Source organism: Pyxicephalus adspersus, chromosome 8, assembly GCF_032062135.1.
Source record: "Pyxicephalus adspersus chromosome 8, UCB_Pads_2.0, whole genome shotgun sequence".
Classification (NCBI taxonomy): domain Eukaryota; kingdom Metazoa; phylum Chordata; class Amphibia; order Anura; family Pyxicephalidae; genus Pyxicephalus; species Pyxicephalus adspersus.
The window spans coordinates 64180297-64198967 of record NC_092865.1 but is presented as its reverse complement, the minus strand read 5'-3'; the positions used below and the strand labels follow the sequence as shown (position 1 = coordinate 64198967).

Sequence of the window (18671 nt, the reverse complement as noted above, 5' to 3'; positions counted from 1 at the left end):
CCTCCTTTCCCCTCCAGTCTTAAAGGAAAATCTTTGTTCATTTATAAACAAATGATCATCGGGGCTTTGTCCTTTCAAGCATTGTTTGGGGACAGTGGGATGATTCCTTATTCTTGTCCCAAATGAGATCCCCAGCACTGCTCTATAGAGCTGCCAATCATGGCTCCTCCCAGGGAATCTTCATCCTTTACCTTGCATTGGTATCACCGGTGCAGCCATTATTATTACTAAACAGGAGTTATATAGCGCCAACATATTACGTAGCGCTGTACATTAAATAGGGGTTACAAATGACAGACAGGAGGAGAGGACCCTGCCCCAAAGAGCTTACAATCGCAGCTTACCTATTAGGTTAAACTGTATCTATGACTGACTATGTACACTGCCACATCCGAATTTATTCTTTAGATTCAATCCAAAAATGAGATTTTTTGTGACATTTTTAGCACACCTTTTACTGTTACTATATCATTCTACAGAAATCTAAAAAGTAAGGCTGGAATTCTGGTTTACCTGTGACACTTGAGCTGCACACTCATTCTGGGTCGGTGATTCCAAAACATATACCCTATTCCAAAACGGTACCCTATTTTACAGCCAAGCATATTGCCACTGAACCTCAGTGCTTCTATACACAATGTAGATGTACATAAGGTACACTTCTTTCCATCAGCCCTTATCCTTGATGCAGGAGGTATACCGATATTACAATGCATTGATGGTGGGTAGCATGGTGGCTCAGTGGTTAGCACTCTGGCCTTTGAAGTGCTAAAAGTCCAGGTTCAAATCTTGGCCAGGACACTCTGCATGGAGTTTGCATGTTCTCCCCGTGTTTGCCTGGCCTCCCAAATCCCAGAAACACGCAGTTATGTTAATTGGCTTCCCCCAAAAGACCTTAGACTGGAATAAAGACATATGACTATGATAGGACATTAGATTGTGAGCCCCATTGAGGGACAGCTAGAGAAATGACTATGGACTATGTACGGTGCTACATAATCTGATGGCCAGTGCTCTCCCCAGCCTCGTTTAGCTGGGCGCACCACCGGGCACTTTTCAGGAACCACCCAGCTGTTTTTGGGTGGTTATTGATGAGTTGGGTCACAATACAGGGGCTGCCACCCACCTACAATTTCTTGCCAACCAGCTTGAAAAACTTTCTAGGTTGAATACAGAATATGGCCCTTTATAAATACTGTGTAATAATAATCACACTGAAAGAGTCCCTAGGTTGGATCCATTTACATGCAGACTGTCCCAGGTAACGCCTACAAATAAAACAAAGTGATGGAGAGAATGGAAATCCAATGGGGGCAGAGCAGGGACAGTCAGGCTGGGGAGGAAAAGCCTGGATGATGCTGACTGTCCTCCAATCAGAAATTAAAAAAAAAAAAAAGATTGGCTTGATCCCACGTGTTGCAGATTTTATTGCACACTGTGAGAAGCAGTAACAATATTATTATTAATAAGTATCTAGCGTCAATATAACATCACAGTAAGCAATTTTAGTTTAATACATAAGTGTGTACACATGTGCAAGACCAAAAGAAAAGCTGGAGTACAACTCAAGCCTTTTGGATCAGCTTATTCTTCATTTTTTCTTTTTTATTGACAGCACTGAATGCACAAGACCATATATATGGGATACCTTTGAGAAGAGGATTGCTTGGGAATGCATTGATACACAGACGGAATACACTCCAAATGTAAGCCTTTCAGGGATATAAATCAACACACCAAGGACTACTTGATACATATCTAATATCATAAAGGAATAAAAAAGAACCAGTAGCAGATCGCAGGCTGTGAATATGCTTCATATTAAAGTGCACCTTTCTTTAGCAATAACGGCAGCAATCTGCTGGAGTCACACAGCGAGCGTCATTGTTATTCACGCCAACCAGTCAGCTTATTGACTGCATTTCTTGTGGTTGAAGAACAGTTCATTAATGTCCATGATTATGCTCCAGTCACATGTACAGGTCGTAGAAGTCTTATTATTACCTGGCATACTTAAGTAGTATTCATTATCTCCAGCCAGATACCTTGTGACAGATGTATCATATTACTCAGGATTCCGTAATACCTACAAATTACAATAATCCCAAAATTGGTATTTCAGGTCATATATTCTGTAGATCTTAAGGGAAACCAGGTCCAGCAATTTGTATCTAACTTCTGTTTTACCCATAAGGGGTTATAAGGTTTTTTATGTACTAGGGTTCAAAAAGTCTTTTTTGTACAAGGCTATTGATTCCAATGAGGAGAATGTAGGCCCCATCTACAACAACCGAGTGGAGATTTCCATCTTCATCAGATATCAGCATATTATATATATATCAGCACAAGGAGTCAATAGGTTTATGTGATGACAATAGGCATGGTGATAGAAAGGAAAGCAAAGTGAAGAAGAGTTGTCACAATGAGCCCATTTCTTTGTCAAAATCCAGTGATGGGCTCAGTGCAAAATTTTGACTCCAGGTCCATGAGGGGTTTTAGACAGCATCCAGTCCATGACAGGGGTTTTGCACACTTTCCTCTTTGTATTAACAAACAAATAAAAGATTTGGTTTTGGCTGGAGATGCACTTTAATTCACATGATGCACATTATTCTTTTTGTCTCTTTAGACATGCTAAGACCAGGATCAGTAGGAATGTGGAATGTATGGACAGATTGTCACTACCAGTCTGATAGACTCATCTGAAGTGAACCTAAAAGTAATGCAGCAGATGGCTGTATTACATTTTTGGGGGGTTTTAGTAGATTGGGTGTGTTGGGAAGTATTGATTGAATGAAGTTGCAGCTTGCATAAACAATCAGGTACATCCAAATGGATCTCTGGACACTTCTATCTTGAGTAAGAAAAAATGAATCGGAAGGACAAAATCTTATCCATCTGTGTGTACTGCTCCAGGATTTCTACATGCCCGAAATATCAGTCAGTCCACTTGATTGGATGCCATTTGCCACTATACTTTGCTATCTATCTTAGTGTTTATCTGTCCATGTATAGATTTAGGATTAATGTAACCTTTTATGATCACTTCCAGCACCTATTAAGGAATGAGCACTGTACACACAGCTACCTTTCCGCTATGTTCTACTTCACTATAATGGCCAACGATCGTTTCTGATCTGCTGGGACAAATCCATGAACAATATGTGGTGACCACATTACACATGTAAGATTTGATTGAGGTAATCAGAGGAAAGAACAATAACCTGCATCTTTTTGGAGCTGTGAAAGGTGCCCAAAAAAGCCCCGCAAACAGCGAGATCATGGGCAGCACGGTGGCTCAGGTTGGAATCTCGGTCAGGACTATCTGCATGGAGTTTGCATGTTTTCCCTGCGGTAGCATGGGTTTCCTCCGGGTACTCCGCTTTCCACCCACATCCCAAAAACATGCAGTTGGGTTAATCGGCTTCCCCCCCAAAATTGACCTTAGACTCCATTAAAGGCATATAACTATGATAGGGACATTAGATTGTGAGCTCCTTTGAGGGACAGCTAGTGACATGACTATGGACTTTGTACAGCGCTGCGTAACATGTCGGCGCTATATAAATACTGTGTAATAATAATAATAATATTAGATGTGTGTACGCAGCCTTAGTTAGTAGCCATCACTGCTCATTCATACAGGTTCTGAATCAGCAAACCTCACACTTATCACGCACGCCTTGCTTTTCCATTACCCATGCCGTTTTCTCTCCCGCTGACTCAAAATCGCACGATTTGGGTGCTTCTACCTTGTCTCTTAGCAACAAAAGACTTACATGGCACCTCCACCTCAATGCCTGGAAGGACCGCCAGGCTAAGCGACCCTTCCCCCAGCTCAAGAACAACTGACTCAGGTTTGGTTTTTCATTCATCCATCTAAAGCCTGCAGAGCACCCCCGGGAGACCGATCCCCTCCACCTAATTCACAGTTTAAGCACATAAAAGAGAGAAGGCCGCATGGCATGGATCAGCACGGGCCGTCACATGCGATGATACATAACCAGATGCTGGTAATTGGCCCTCAGCAGTGTAAAGGTCAAAGATGAAACATGATTTATTCACAGCGTCATCGGCCGCCATCCGTAACTGCGTCATTATGTCTCATAGCCAATCAAGAGGAGGAACCTGTGTGAATGAGAAATGTAACATAATATTTATATTTAGCTTCACCCAAGTGTTGAATTCCCAGCAGGAAGATGAAAGAGTCTGCAGTCATTGTAAGAATAAAGAAAAGAGCCGGAGGTGTATATGTCACCTGGGAGATCGGAAATTCATAGCAGAGGGGCTCATTTATATTTATTGTGCTGATCGCCAAAAAAAGTGCCGGTATTTCTGCAGGAATGATGGCAATACTGTGTTCGCCCCATTGGTAAAAATAGCTGACCATCTAATCACCAATTTTTATGAATGATTACTAGTTAATAGAGATCACTGCTTATTACCAGAAGTTTTATTAACACAGTGGTGACCAGCATGTCTGCTGTCACTTAAGAAATCGCCAGATAGCATTCAGCACTTATTTATTTTTAATTAAGTGTTATTTTTTAATAATAATATTCTTATGCATCCATATCAAGCTCAGCAGCTGGCAGATATGTGTGAAAAATAAGCAGCACAACCATGGTTCCTGGGGGAGCCAAACTGAACCTTTTTGGAGCTGTGTAGGGTCCAGAGGAACCCCCCGCAAATAGCGAGAACGTGCAAACTCCTTGTAGATAATGTCTTGGCCAGGAACTAAACCTAGGAGGGAGAGTGCTAACCACAAAGCCATCCATGTCAGTGGCAGTCCTCATGGTAAATAGTGGAGATCACTGGTGTCTTTTTCTTTTTTCAAACCCCCCTTTGCCACTCTTGCACCACAGGTATCACACTTGCTCACAATAAAAGATAATGAGCCCCAAATACGCCTTCTAAATATGGCGATCAGTTTCTCCATTCCAGTGAATGAAGCTTCTGATTGTCAGTTTAGGGTATTTACAGTACAGAGATCTAAGAACTAATCATCATTTTACAAAAACGAACAATTCTTTTATAAATATGGGCTAATAAAAATGTTGATCTGATTTTTGAAACGGGAGAACAAAAAAGTCGCAATCTGTAATCTGATCATGTCTTTTTTATAATTATGCCCTCAAGGTATTTTACAAAGACCACAACATAGATGTAACAGGGTAATATGACCCAATGTAAGAAGTCAGTAATAGTAGAAGCTTGTAGTAATATATAGGAAAAAAAAGGAAGAGGGTGTGTGATGCTTGGAGATGATACACCTGTGTTTGTAATTGTAGTGACATCATAGAGGCACAATGGTGGCGTCCCCTGGGGCTCAGCTCTCACTATGGATGAGATTACCGCATGATTCGGCTATGTCAGTACACCCCAGAGGACCGCCAAACACAGCTGAGATAGATGCCTACTACAGCCGTAAAACAAACCTGCACCTTAAGGCTGAACTCCAGGCAGGTAAGAAGAACACAAACAAATAGAACTCTGTATTCATTATTACATAATAAAGCTGAACTCTGGACAAACTTACAAACAACCTTTCACCCCCCTAACTGATGGCATGAAAAAAACAGAATTCCACCCTACCATTAATCCCCCCAATTCTTTATATCTTCACTATACAATATTATCTGCATGTGCATTACTAATACCAACTACTAAACAACTACAGCCACCTAGTGGGCAGACTGAGAAATACACCCATCCTAGACAAGCAATTTGTCTGAAATAATTTCATCAGACTCTCTCCTAGCAATGAAATTGTCCCCTTCCTATTTCCAATACTGTCTGAGAGTTAAGAAACAATTGCAATTTGTTATAACACAGATTGTCTCATACACAGTGAGTAAGGCTAAGTTTATGTATAGGTTTGAAGCAACCATATAGTTTAATACATTTAAAAAAAATGTGAAAAAGAAAACATTTTATTTTTACATGTACTGACTTCTGTTAGTAGAATTCTTAAAAAAAAAAACAGAGGTGATGTCAGATTCTAGGGGACCCAGTCTTAGATCAGCATTTCTCAGGTATACTGTGGAATTCTCACGGTACCATCATGAGGACCCAAATTTATTTTAGTCTTCTTTAAGTCTGCTGTAAAGTGTATCTAATTCCAAAAACAAAACCTTTATTTATTCTTTTTTATCACTTCCTAGAGCAGGGGTCCTCAAACTTTTTAAACAGGGGGTCGGTTCACGGTCCCTCAGACTGTCGGGGTGCCGTACTATAGTTTGAAAAAAAACAGGAGAAGATTCTTATGCACACTGCACAAAACGTATTTATTGTATAAAAAACATGAAAGAACAATACTATATGCACAGCACACTTGCCGATCAAAAAAAAAAAAGTGGCGTTTACTTTGGCTTTAAAATTGCTTGAGATTATTCCTTTGCATTGGAAAATGCACAGATAAATTTGAATTTTCACTGTGTGTATTAAAAATGCAAATTTATCTTGCATTTTCCATGCAAATGAATAATCTCAAGCAATTCAATAATTTGCTTCTTTTTATACACCCTACCCTACACCCAACACTACCCCACACTTTTTATTAATTAAAAAAGAGCTGCTAAAAAAACTTTGTCAATGTCTACTAGCTGTCATTCACTGCTGCCTTCATACGGCTGGATCACACTGCAGCACATGTGTACATGATCAATGTGCATAGTATGTTTATACTATTTACAAATGTACCTTGATCATGTACATTTGTGCTGCAGTGAGCAGGGAATGAAGGCAGCAGTGAGTCTCTGCTCTGCTCATACCTTCTCTGCCTGATGGCTTCAGCCCGACAGCTCCAGCGTTACCCCGGCAACAGTGGTGTCACGTCACCGGGTTCCCTGGAGTGCAGATGGCAGGCAGCCAGAGCTCAGGCAGGAGAAGCAGCCTCAGCAGCCAGCGGGCCGGATGGACAACATCAGCGGGCCGTAGTTTGAGGACCCCTGTCCTAGAGGTTTCACTAAAATAAAAATTATATTGTTTGAATTTTTTTTTGCTATTGAAAAAACTCAATAAAAATATTGAAATTGTAAAAGACTGGTAATCTACAACAGCGGTCGCCAACTGGTGGTCCATGAGAAAATTTTGGTGGTCCCTCCCAAGTGGGGGGGCGCACCAGCCAGAGCTGCGGACCATGTCTAGGCTCAACAGTGTTGGGCTCAGGGTTGTGTCTCTGGACAGGCTCAGACCTGCGATGGGAGAGTAGATGGGTTCTGGCATCATGGCGGAAGTTTCTTCCCCTCTTGGTGACACAAGGCTCCCCACGCATGTGCGGTCCGGAGTCTTAAATTTAGTGGTCCGTGAGGGCCGAAAGGTTGGGGACCACTGATCTACAATATAGATTATTGCACTGTTGTTCTTAAATTCTAATATAGTTTAGGTTGATATTTATAAATAAGTTGCACTGTAATTTATTCAACTAAAGTTTTATAACCCTATGTTATAACGGAGATGGACACATTTACTAATATTGGTATGAAAATATTGTACTTAAAGAGATTAAAGCGGAACCATCACCAGAATTGTCTACCCTTTTATGTTTGGTAAAAAATTTTTTATTTATTTTGTTAACAGAAAAGGGTTTTGGTTGCTCCTTTTGCACTTGCCCATTCTCGAGCATACGCAGAAGGGGCTTTTTTCATGCATAGTGTGATCGGCACTCTTTTTTCCACATTAACAGCAGGCTACATCACCCGATCTCACGCCTGCACAGTGCAAGATCAGGTGACGTAGCCAGAAGGAGGAGGATGATGATAGTGGCGCCCATTGCTTCCTTCTCTCCAGGGAACAGGACCCAAACGAGGACAGTGCCGGGGAAAGAGGGGGCTCACCGGAAGGAAAGGTGAGTGTTTTGGCTTATTTTCGCTTTAACTAGACATGACAAATGTACGCAGAAATTGATTTAATAGTGTGTCATTCTTAATGCGACCACCAGGTAGTGCTGTGTTTATAATGAAATGTGCTAAAGACCCATCTCTATTGGGACACTACTACAGCAAATAAAAATGAACACACAATTAGGTTAACCGGGACAAACACAGTGTCACCTAGTGGATGAACTGAAAATGACACTTCCTATCAAACCAACTTAGATGTGTTTGCCAGTTACCCTCACGTTAAAGTACATTCACCTATCTTACTTTTAAATGCAATTGTGTTCAACAAAATATTTTCAGTGTATGTGAATGGTTTATAAGAATGTTACATTGTAACATAAAGCTCACTCTAGCACTGTTTAATATTTATCTGAAGAGTCCAGGCACAGAGCCATGTTAAAAGATTACAACTGTAGCAGCTGGAATATTAAGATTTGGATTATCAATGTTTCAGTAAATTCTGTAGAGACACATTGGGAATACATTAATGCTTGTTTCTGCAGGCTGGAGACGGGGTGGAGGGGCACTCTTCTGGCACCCCCAACACCATTATGATTGGCTTAGCAAACTACAAACCAACTTACCAACCCACTGGTTAAGAAAGCATTTAGGTCTAAAGACGTACAAATATGTGACAATCCTACCTGAAAATACAATACTGAGTGAACATTCTCGGTTATCTTTTGTATGCTCCAAGTACAGAGTGCAATCCCTTGTATAAGCAGCATTTCTAAATTATAAGTATTTTTACATTACAGATCCAACCCAAACTATTTAAATATTGTGTTAAATTGTGCATTGTCTTTTTATGTCTCATGGAGTCTCCAAAATTCTTTCTAGCGTCTTGTGTTGCTCTTCTCCAAGGTTAAAGCAATAGTCCCTCTCTTGGGAGTGATTTTCTAATAAATGATGTATTGGGCTCTATAAAGACTCCATGGCAGCAGTGTGACACCATCATTTGTCTTTGTTAGGCTATAGCATTTGCCCAGAACTAGGCTTTGGCTGGCCATATCTCGCCCTCAGAGTCAAGAAGAAGTATTAGAACCCATTGTACAATTCACTTTAACAGCAAGCATAAAAAAACTGAAGATTTTGAGATTATTTTGAGTTATACTTTTAACTCGCACACAATACCTATGTTATCTAAATATATATACACATTCTGCAACCAATACAAAGTTATCTGTAGTGGGAATGTATACAGAATTTTTGGCTGCTTGGCATAGACAACTTTGTTCGCATCCATAAATGTATGGCAATCTTCCAAAGAAAAGGGCAGCTTCTCACTTCTTTTCTTGAGCATGTGCAGAGATTTTATGGTTCATGGCACAACTGTCCATACAACAACTTAAAGCTGAACTCAGGATTGATCTAAAATAACTCTTGAAATAGGGACCTAAGCCACTGCCCAGAGTTGGGCTATATTAAAAACGTCTAATTAGAGAACCATGAGAGGCTGCCATTCCTTCTGAACATTCTAGTTGCCTGACTTTCATACTAACACACTGGGCCCGATTTATTAAAACTCTCCAAGGCTGGAGAAGATACACGGTCATCAGTGAAGCTGGGTGATCCAGCAACCCTGGAATAGATTTCTTCAAAGTAATTTGCTATTTACCAACAAACGTTTTGAATCCTGGACTAGATCCATTCCAAGTTTGCTTGATCAGGCAGCTTCACTGATGAAAATGTATCCTCTCTAACTTTGGGGAGCTTTAATAAATCAGCCCCTTTGACTTCAATGCTTGCTAAATCAGAGACCTAAAAAAAAGTACAGAGATGACAGAGACCTTTTATGATGCCCATAAGCATGCATTTTTCAGGTCCATGCCTCAAATTGGTTTCTGCCTCAGGTGATCACCAGCCAGTGCAAATGCTGCCTGCTGTATGCCAACACATTTTTAAGGGGCATGCGAGTCTGGAGTTAAAAGTTGAGCTAAATCTAATTTTTAAAAAATCAAGGGCAGGCAGGACAGGCTATGTCTTTTCTGCAATTAAACAAATGTACCTGCCCGTTTGCAATCATCTTTAAAATGCACACTGAGCTGCGTATGCGCAACGTAGTGTACGGTCCTGGCACACCAGGGTGTCGGGAATGCATGAATTTGATGCTCACAAACCTTGTCACTCTGACCTGGTGAATCAAGATGGCTAAAGATACGGAACCTAAAGGAGGACCAGGTGAAGATGCGGGTACTAGAGCAAGGGGAGGTCATTTTATTTAAAGCAGAAGTAAACCCAAAACAAAAATTACACTTACTTTCTATCCCCCAGATCAGTCTGTCAATTGGGAGGTTTCATCAGGTCGCACGTTGTCCCGTTATCCATCTTCGGCCCAGCAGAGGGAGCACCAGGGGCCAACATCTTCTCCTCTCTTCATCTGTGTTCTTCTTCCTACGTCACCCAATCTTGCACTGCACGTGATCAGGTGACATAGATTGGGGAAAAACTTGCCCATGTCACTGCACATGCGTGAGACCGGCAATTTGTTTCACTATTGATGAAAGGGCTCCTTCTGCACATGCCCGAGATGCTAGAGAATGTGCAGAAGGAGCAGCCAAGAGGCTCTGGTATGCGTGACGTAGATATCCCGGGAGGCTCTGTGCTCCCATTTATTCTTGATTGCCTAGGTGATCGAGAATTAGAAGGGGTGCTGCACCCTTTTTTTTTTTTAAATAGTGTGTTGCTTTAAAAAAAAACACTAACAAACAAAATAAATTTTAAATAATACATTTTAATTTAAATAAAAGTGTTGTCCACCCTCCTATGTAAAGTAATAATTCTGACTTTAGGTACTCTTTAAATAGCTACAAACAGACAGTTAAGTTGATTTTGTTGCAGAAAAGGCATAGCATGTTCGTTCTGCAATAAAGAATATGCCTGGTCACAATTTTTTTTTTCACATTTAGTTTTAATTCAGTTTAAATTGCCATGGTTAATAGAGTTAGTAGGTAATACACATGGCTGCACCCTGTATACATTTTAATGGCCCACAGTTGTTCACCTTGCCAACTATTGCAAAAAAACCTCTGTTCCCACACAGAATGCAAAGAGTCCCTCTCTGCAGCATGTATTTAATTAATTAAAACAAAGTTCAGTTGAGCTTTAAAGGATGCTCCCATCCATTTGTCATAAACTCTGAGAACATAAGACAGACTGGCAATTGTTGTGGAACAAGACCCTTTTACCCCTTTTTGGCTGTTGAAACCATCCTGTCAATGCCAGAAATCATTCTTTGTAATGTTGGTATAGTGATCAGTAATATTTCATATTCTCTCCTTGCCCTAGTTTAACACAGTACAGTGATTTTGGGACCTCGTCTTATCGTCTGTCTGACACGAGAACTCATGCTGACAATCAGAGTAAATCTTCCAGCTGCAGCACACAGCACTAATCTCCCCTAATAGGCACACTCATTTAATCTAGTTTTAAAAACCCAGCACATTGAATAATGGACTTCATTTCGAGGAAGCACCATGAATAAATTACAAGGCTCATCCGCAGCTTTGGAAAAATAAAACAAGATATCAGTACATGTTATTGAAACTGTCAATTACACGAGTACTAAAACTGAGAGACTAATCTGTATTGCAGACGAGACCGTCATAAAAAGTAGGGATGTCAGAGCCCATCACCTTCTTTTATGGTCACTTTTACAATATACAGAAACAGGGATCTTATAGTCAGAAGCTGCAAGTTATGTGATGCATAAGTTTAAATTTATTAATAAACAGACACTATATTTCCACATCAGCTTTTCATGACCTTTTACCATGGAGGAAGCATTGAAATAACTTTCAGGTCATCAAGGAACTCCTTCTATAATAACTTTATACACAGCTCCCGGGTTTATTAGTTTGGTGGTCAGTAGGAAGAATGTCACCCTTACAGATAGCCATAAGATCATTGGTGTGACTGACAGAGGCACACACTGCTTATTGCTTAAGGAACACCTAAGCAACTTCTGGAGGAACCCTGGTTGAGAAACAATGCCCTAGATTAAAATGGGAGAGGCGATATAGGGTCAGGGATCATCTATCCCAAGGATGTCCAAAATTTTTTAAAAGAAGGACAGATTTGGTAAGGTGGAAACGTGTGGGGGGCCGACCACTAACCAGGGTTAGTGTGGGCGTGGTCTGCGCAGGTCCCACACAGCACACGCCCACCAGGGTAACGTGAAGGATTCCCTGTGCACAGGGTCTAGTGTCAGTGCGGGCTCCATGCAGAGCACGTTCTTGGAATCAGAGTGGGCGTGGTCCGTGCGGGTCCCGCACAGCACACGCCCACTCTAATGACGTAGGGGATTCCCTGTGCACATATGGGGACTCCGGTTCTGCTGATTATGCCCGCCGAGTAGCGGGCTGATAATTGCAAGGAGGTTGATCGATTCTAATGAGGTGGTCAACAGTGCTAGCGGACTGCATATTATTGGTTTTATGACAGAGGCTGCGGGATGGCGGAAATCTGAACACACAATTGGCCCTTGGGCCGGACTTTGGGCATGCCTGACCTAACCCTTTATGTTCCCTGATATTGCATATTGTTTCCCCATCTTCTAAATGGGCAGTGTGAGAGGTCAAGCATTTATCAGGCTTGCAAATATCAAACTATGGATGACATCTGACCCCTTGATAGTTTAGCTAAAATGTCAAGCATAGGCAAGATAAAGCTACCCTGTTCACCAATAATATAAACCTGTGTTCTGCACAGTGCTCACTGGTTACTTCTGCTGACCATAACATTGCTACAGCAAACTATAATGACATGGAGGTCAAAGGGAAGAACTAAGGAGCTTTGTAGAGGACACAGGAGATACCGGTTCTGTAACCTCTACCCTATAACAACAGTCACCTGTTTCAATGTGTATAGTGCCTGACCATACAATCACTTTATTTATATTGTATAGGCATGCTGCAATACTGGACTTCAACAGTAGGTGATGTTATGAGCATGCAATAATTAAAGCATCTCTTCTCAATAGAATAAGAAAGGGTTACAGAAGGGATAATTCAGCATTCTGTTACTCAGGACTTACAAATTGTTTAAAGATTATATTTACTTGATAAAGTTCTTTTGAGAAATGTGGTGCAGAATGACAAATGGGTCCTCAAATATAGAAATACGGACAGAAGACTAGAAGTTATGACTATCCCTGCTCTAGAACAAGGTTACCCAGCTTTTATACAGCTTCCAGTTTTTTTGGAAATATTAGCAGTGTTGTTTCATTTGTGGAAAACGAATGTAGAATTTTGGAGTAAGTTATTCCAGTGTAGGAGGATCACATGTGCTGGAAAATACCAATGCTACCCAAACTGATATTTAGGATTTGCATGGTTGCTGGCAAGGTGAACGCCTATCTAGACCACAATTCCCAGTTCCAACAAACTGTTAAAAGGCCTGGGAAAGACAAATGAAATATCCATGTATGGAGACGTAGAGTAAAAACAATATGAAAGTAATACATTCAGTATCACTGGGAAGGGTAAGGAGCACAAATAACCGACAATAAAGCTAAATTACAGCCTGATACAAAATACCATAAAAACTGGTCTCTAATCTCCTCATTTAGTCCTCTATAGCCCATATAGATACTCTACCTGCATTTGTCCCAAAGTATAACTATTATAGACACTATTTCCTTTTTTTGCAGTACAGTAATGGTGGTAGCAGCCATTATTCAAAATAAGGTCATATCCTGTTGGTTCAGGAGGAGAGTTGTACTTGTAAGGTAAAAGCATTTTTTGGTTCTTTTCAGTTCAAGGAAGAATTATTCCAGTTTGTTAACTTGGCAGTTAGAAGCTTATCTCTTGATCTCTGTACATCAGGTGTGCCAAGTGCAGCAAACCTAAGGTCAGGTGCAGACTGCAGACAAAAGCAAGTCAGATTAACCATTTTAAATACTTCAATAACCGGATTATGTGTCTAGAATTATTACTGGTGTGAGAAATCTAATACAGCTAACAGTTAGCTTTTAATATTAATATTAATAGTAATGGCAGTATAATTAATGAGGATTTTTAAATGCAAGGGCGGTACATTTAAAAATCCTCATTAATTTTAAAATTTCCTACCCGGTCCCGCCTACCTGCACAATGGTCCTGCCCTCCAGCCTAACACTCACATGCAGATGCCTGGCCATGCTGGGGACACAGATGCTGGTTGGGCATCGCCAGTTTGCACAGATGCCAGGCTGGCATCGGCAGGGAAAGGATGCCGGACATCGCAGACATCGCTGGAACATGGGAACAAGGTAGGAGCTTTAATCTCCCTGGCAATTCCACCCCGAGTGTGGCTCAGGATTACGGTTTTTGGAATATAAAATTCACCCTGAGCCACAATCGGGTATACCACCAAGGAGGTTAAAAAACAGTATTTATATAGGGCCAACATATTATGCAGCGCTGTACATTAAGTAGGGATTGCAAATGACAGACAGAAACAGGAGTTTTGATTTGTTTTTGGATTATTCAACAAATGTCTCATTAGACAACCAGAATAAATAGCCTTCAATGGCTCAAAAAAAAAGCCAACCATTGTCTTGGTGCACTGGCTACCCACTTTTAAAATCTGCTCAACATTGAAATCTTATAAATATGCACAAATCCCTCTCTTACGTCCAACCTTGGCCAGATATTAAACATTTATTTTTCAGGATTGAATATCAATTAATTTAGGCCTTATGAACTTAATTTATTAGTCCAATTAAACAGTAATCAGAAACAGGTGAAGTGTCACAGTTAACAAGTAACAATCCAGTCCCTTGTGCATTCTAGTAAATGCGTTCACACAGAGAAGGACGGGCATGTAAAATCTCTCCGGGAGCATCTCCGTCTGGGATAACAGGATTCATGGTGGCAGCTCATTATCTGGATCAGGAAACCTTGCACATCACAGTAAGATGCGGAGATACAACCTTAAATATACGCTTCTGTGTCTTGTGGCAAAAGCTCTAATGTGTTCATCACAACCTGAAAATGCCGTGCAAAGCATAACCAGGCTTTAATAAACTTTAATCCAAGTGATATTTTTATTTTTTATTTTAACTGAAGGTTTCGCAGCAGCATGAAAGATGCATGCAATACCAATGGACTTCATATACTAAATTATTTCAAAATAAGAAATGAAAATGATTAAATGAAGAATCTGATTGGTCACTATGGATAACAAGGACAATTCTTTCTTCAGACAGAACTTCACAGATGCAATTCAAACCAATCAAATGACTTTTATATCTCCTCTATAGCATAGGTTCCCAACCTTTTTTGGGTCACAGCCCACTTTTTCAAGGAGTGATTCGATAGCGACCCCTTGGGTGAACTACACTATACTATATATTAAAAAACAAGGGCAGATTTAAAAAAAAAATTAGAACAATATTGGTGTATTACTCAAAATATAATTAAAAAAATAAATAAATATTTTTAAAAATAAATATAGCATTAGTGAGATGAGCTTAGTGGCAAGTGGCCAGCTGTATAGCAGGCACCCCGCCAGCCGCTCAGTTCCTCGCACAGTAGCGTCTGCAGTTGAGTCCAGGCGGCAGTGAGCAGTACCGAGCTCCTCCCCCATGCCAGGGTTCCATGGCATGAGGAAGGGTTAACCGCACGCAACCTCAACGCCAGTCTGAACGCAGCCTTAAAGTTTGGTGAGGGGGTAAATTTATATTTGAGGCACCACAGTGCACAGACAATTGGCAGTACCATGGAAGTGGCCCCCAGAGGTTCCTAACTCGATTCGGGGACCCTGGTCTTGAAATAGCTAATCACCACAATTTTTATTTTACATAGAAGGTTAGATAACCCTTTGTTTTTTGTTTTTCTTTTCATTAAATGCCTTTTTTTAAAAACAAAAAAAGGCAAAGCCCCTCCCATTTTGTCATTACTGCCATTGTACCGTCCCGTTTGGAACCTATGCTCTATAGCCGGGGTGCCCACACTTTTTTGGCTTGCAAGCTACTTTTAAAATGACCAAGTCAAAATGATCTACCATCAATAAAAAATTGGACTTAACAACTCCTGTGCGCAGTAGATTTTATTTTAAAAGGCAGGGCTCCGCGATCTACTCACATTGCCGTTGCGATCTACCAGTAGATGGCGATCCACCTATTGGGCACCCCTGCTCTATAGCAATAAACACTATTTTAAAGTCTGCAGATGCTCAGATATACTCCATGATGTAATGTCCATAAGTTCTCTTACTGGTACCTTCATCTGGTTCTTTTCTGGTTTTGGCATATTTCATCAAACCTTGCAGGCTCAGGATGGTAGAACTCCTGTTCACATGCACAACACCAAGGAACGCAAAGAAGGTACATGGAGCTGACTTTTCTGTCGGATAATTTTACTTTTCCAAGGCAAAACCCAAAGGAAGTTTTGATATTTTTATTTGCTATGGGGCCTAACACTGAAGGCCCATAGTTTGCACCCTTCCAATGCTGCTGTCATTTAACAAATTGCATGCACAAACTCCTACAGTCCAGCTGATCACCATCATCACTTTAGGTTCTATATATGTGGTTCTGTGTGAGGCTGCCAATGGACTCGGCAATGTAATCGATTTGCCTAAACTCAGGTACTGCAAATAATCCAAACTTACTTTGCGCAGTGAGACAGCAACTTGTAGAGGAAATGTAGTGTCATATCTGGGTGGAGGGGAAATGTACTGAAGGTAAGTATTCCTAGAAAACCTATTATTACACCAAAGTGTTACACCATTACTCTTTAAGCTGTGGTGCTTTTCATTATAATTACATTTTATAGAATCAGTCTTTAAAATCCTTAGGCCATAAACATCCATTTGTTTAACCTCCTGATTTTCAGGCCAGTAGGTATCCATATAGAGTTCTTTTGGAAATTGTAAGAGGCCTGTGATACTGTCACACCAGCAATTCTGATGCTGGCAACACCTCACCAGTTACAAAAACAAACCAGGGGCTCTGGTAAATGTTTTTTGATATCGCCATTGGCGTAAGGTCACTGTTGATGGAGCCACAATGTTGTTGGTATTATTATTAACCAGTATATATATAGCACCATCATAATACGCAGCCCTGTACAAAGTCTTAGTACATAGTCGTGTCACTAGCGGTCTCTCAAAGGAGCTCACAATCTGATGTCTCTACCATTCATATGTCATTAATGCAGTCTAAGGTCAATTTTGGGGGGTAGCCAAACCTGATTGCATGTTCTTGGAATGTGGGAGGAAAATGGAGTACTAAACTTTATTTGAAAAACACACAAAGGATTGTGAACATTTGATATTACCCCATTACATTGTAAACTGACTATGACTATTCCAATGCTCACTATTCTCAGTATGTTATTATATAGGCCCTCTAGCGACACCTAGTGCCAGGTTTGGGGTAATAGTAATTGAATTTACTTTGACAATCTGAAGTCATTTCTGTTCATTGCTCACTCACTCACTCACTCACATAACCATGAATAGAAATAAATGTGACTGTACATTTCCTCGGATGATAGATTTTTGAGCTATATACATACATACATACATACATACATACACACACATACACAGTACAGGTTCGAAAATCCAGCAACCTCCAGACCCGGTTGTGCCTGATTTTAGAAAATTTTAGATAAATGCTGTATAAATGTTTAAATGATATATGCTGTATAAATTAAAATGAAATAACACTATATAAAATGACACTAAAGGAAAAGCAAAATACATTTTAATGTTCACCAACTAAATAAAACAGTTTTACAGAATTTTAGTTCAACTAAATAAAATAGTGCCTCAGAATTGTAATCATTACTGTACCCCTGGAAAAGAAGCTAAATAGTAGTTACTTCACCACTGACAGTAACAGCATCCTCAGCAACAAGAACAGCCTCATTTTATGGAGGAAAAGCAAGACCTAACAGCTGATTCTGTGGTACAGCACTATTAAAACATAAACAGCGCCTCCAGAAAACAGTGTAAATTTGAAAATGCGCTCCAAAACCCCTGCCGGAAAACTGAAGGATCTGGATTTTTGAAGGATGGATTTTTGCATGTCAACTATATATATAAAAATGTGCGTGTACTATTTTTAAGGTACTTTCAAGGTATTTTTATGAGATACCAGCAATCAATAATCTCAGCTGTGCTCAGGCGTTTTTATGGAAGCTGACTGTGTTTAGGGCTCTTGTTCTTTCTTTCACTGTTGTGAGAGCCTGCTGCTAGGTGAAAAGACCAAAGTTGACAGATGAAAACAGGTATGAAAACAGGTACAAATATTGCCCGTTTGCTGTAGGAAATCCATTTTATGCTGTAGACATGGTGCATTAAACCCTTCCGCATCAAAAATGTGTTTAAGGTCCTTGCTGAAAAAAGTTTAGGACAACATTGTTTTGACTGTTCTCATCTTGTGCATGATTTACTGATACCAATAATATTTGAGCTTGTTTTCAACAAAATATTATACTATTATTATTATTATTATTGTTATTATTATTATTATTATTATTATTAAACAGGATTTATATAGCGCCAACATATTACGCAGCACTGTACATTAAATAGGGATTGCAAATGACAGACTAATACAGACAGTGATACAGGAGGAGAAGAGGACCCTGCCCCGAAGAGCTTACAATCTAGGAAGTGGGGGAATTTCACACACAATAGGATGGGAGATATGTAGTGGTGGGAAGTACTGAGGGTTTAGCAGACAGAAGAAGATGGGTAGGCAAGTTTGAAAAAATGGGTTTTGAGCGCTCTTTTAAATGAGCAGAAAGTAGGAGCAAGCCGAATAGGACGAGGAAGACCATTCCAGAGAGTTGG

The 18671-nt window shown here is 40.3% G+C and overlaps 1 protein-coding gene and 1 long non-coding RNA gene across 7 annotated transcripts in view; one reads left to right on the top strand and one right to left on the bottom strand.

Annotated features, from left to right (window-relative positions):
* FGD3 (FYVE, RhoGEF and PH domain containing 3) overlaps positions 1 to 18671 on the bottom strand; it is a gene marked incomplete in the record, with an annotated part of 143346 nt that overhangs the window by 104931 nt on the left and 19744 nt on the right.
* LOC140337291 (uncharacterized) overlaps positions 1 to 18671 on the top strand; it is a 66665-nt gene that overhangs the window by 40863 nt on the left and 7131 nt on the right. For 4 of the 6 annotated variants that reach the window (XR_011922016.1, XR_011922014.1, XR_011922015.1 and 1 more), the window contains 3 exons: positions 1616 to 1706; positions 5292 to 5466; positions 7688 to 7844. This is a non-coding gene — a long non-coding RNA (uncharacterized lncRNA). Of the gene's footprint in view, positions 1 to 1615; positions 1707 to 5291; positions 5467 to 7687; positions 7845 to 18671 lie in introns of those variants that run through there. The other 2 variants (XR_011922017.1, XR_011922018.1) reach the window with 2 other exon arrangements.